The sequence below is a fragment of the Egretta garzetta genome, unplaced genomic scaffold (genome assembly GCF_000687185.1).
Source record: "Egretta garzetta isolate BGI_Z169 unplaced genomic scaffold, ASM68718v1 scaffold152, whole genome shotgun sequence".
In the NCBI taxonomy this organism is placed as follows: Eukaryota; Metazoa; Chordata; class Aves; order Pelecaniformes; family Ardeidae; genus Egretta; species Egretta garzetta.
In genome coordinates this window covers 32,460-34,887 of record NW_009259037.1, presented here as the reverse complement: position 1 = coordinate 34,887, position 2,428 = coordinate 32,460, and positions in this window count along the sequence as shown.

Genomic DNA, 2,428 nt, shown 5'->3' with positions numbered 1-2,428 from the left:
GGAGGAATTTGTTTACTGGCTTCCTGCATAATATTCAGACATCTGGAGCTGCTAGGTCTGGATGGCGTTCCTGGGGGAGAGAAGATACATCAAGGACAATTAGACAACTTGGGAACCGCAGCCTGAAGGGAACGTGCCCAAATGCGGCAAAGAGCCCGGCGACGGTGGCTCCGGCGCCCACCGCGCACCCAACCGCCCACCGCGTGGCTTTTCCGCCCGCCCTTCTCCCTCAGATGAGGTTTTTATCCCCGCTCCCGTTCATCCATCCCCTTACAGAAACCCGTTGCCCGTGCTGGCGGCTGCCGGGGCTGCCCCCGTGTGCGTGGCGGGGCTGAGGGCCGCGGCCGACGGAGCGGAGGGGAGAGGGGCTCTGCTGGGGGACCCCGGCCCTGCCAGTGTTCACCGGGAGCATCGGCCCCATCCCTTATTCCCATGCAAATTTTTCCAAAGCAGGGGCTGTGTCCTCAGATAAAATAATTTCTGCGAAACGCATGATTTACGCCGGGTCGCTTAAGGATGCTTTAGACCGCGTTTAGGGAGCGTAAGCCTGCGGTCTTTTACGCATCCTGGCCGCGTCTTTCTCCCGTCACCAACTTGCGGGTACAAACTCTTGCGTTTTTGTGGCTTCCTCTGGGGTTGTGCCGCTCCTCGAAAATCTGGGGACCCCCAGGGTGAAAAATGGGGAAAGGCAGTCCCGCAGGGATGCTCTCTCATCTGCGACACAGATGGGTTATTGATGGTATTCGCTGTTCTTATTTAACTGCGTGAGATCATCCGAGAGAGATGGCGTGGATTGATTTAAATCACTGAGTCAAGTAACCGCTTTTAATCACGATTTAAATCAAAAAGTGCGGAACCTTGGTTTAAGTAATTGATTTTTTAATTTGCTTTGCGTTTGTACTTTTTCAGTTTCCTAAATAAAGGTCTGTCCCCTTCGGCCACGTACTGGAACTAAAATTCTCTTTGTAACAAATTGGGTGGGTTGTTTTTTTTTTTTTTGCCAAAGATCAGACAGTATCTGCTGATGTGTTTTGTGAACATATTTTTATTCAAATTCTGTTTCTGCATAAAGCCCATTTCTCTGCTTTATTTTTATTCCTTTTCTGTTGCATGTGTTTTACACCTCATTGCCCCAAGCTACAGCAGGAGAGGAAACCGCGCCGCAGCAAAGGGACGGAGTGGCGTTTTTTTCTTGGAAACCATGGATTCTGTTAGGCCTACACCTGAGAAAAGGCGCTACAATCTCTTTGGCAGCGGGACAGAAGGCTGGGCTAAGGGCGGATCGTTCTGGGGAAGCCTTTTGGGAGCGCTCGCAGGCACCCGGCGATGGGTTTTTTGCACAGGGGCTCTGCACAAACGCCCACCGCAACCCCCCTGTCGCTCTGCAGAATTAGTAGATACCAGCCTCTCGCACGTATATATATTTTTTTAGCGAAGGAAAGCAGCATTATTTTTAAGCTCCAATTATTTTCTCAATTTCGGGGGAACTAGTGAGGCTAAAGAAAACCTTTTGCCACTTCTAGGCAGCCCAAAATCACAAGTATCAGTGCTGAAGTTTCCCAGTGGAGGCAAGCCCGTGGGTTCGAACGTGCGGAACCTCCAGCCCGTGCCCCGCGGAGAGCATGGGAAGGGACCCCGAGCCGCCGAGGCCGGGGTGATGAACAGCGATGCTGCCGGGCTGGGCACGGTGGTGTCCCACGCCCCGGTCTGCACCGCATCACCCCCGAGCGCTGAGCACCCGAGCCTCCTTGGAGCCTCGCAATACTTTTATTTCTTGGTTTGATAGGTTTGCAGGGGTTTAATAGGACTTTAAGCCTTAGCCTGGGCGTTTGCACTTTCAGGTGATCCTGACCAGCCTGGGATGCCGGCAATGTACATTTTCCAACTGTATTTCTTACCAGCTCTGGAGGAGGCATGCAACCCAAATAGAAACTCCGTAAATCGTGAGAGGGACAGCGCTCTGCCCCGGCTGGAAACCCTTTCGTTACCGGGCGGGAGAGCAGCGCTGCTCAGCTCCCCCATTGCCAGCAGACCTGGCAGGAGGGGAACGCCGCAGGTTTTATTCCCTGGCATGTTCTGCTGAATATTTATACGCAGCGCATTGGAAAAAAAAAAAAACCCAACAACATTGAAACTCTACGGACTTAATTCCTGGCAAGGACAGAAGCGAGCTGCCGTTCCCGACGCGTAATCAGCCGGCTGCTGCTGCCTGGCTGAGGGAGCCGGCATCAAATTGAGGAAACGCAGGTGGAAAGAAAATCCAGGGAAGACAGAGGTTATGCTGCGGGGGAAGCGGGAGAGCTTCCCCACAAAACGCCCTCTCCATTCATAAATTATCAACTCAGACCACTTTCGGGTTGTTTTTCTCCTTCAGGTGCTCGTCTCCCCCGTAATTGCGTATCCAGGAGGGGTGCAGTGCCACTGGCCT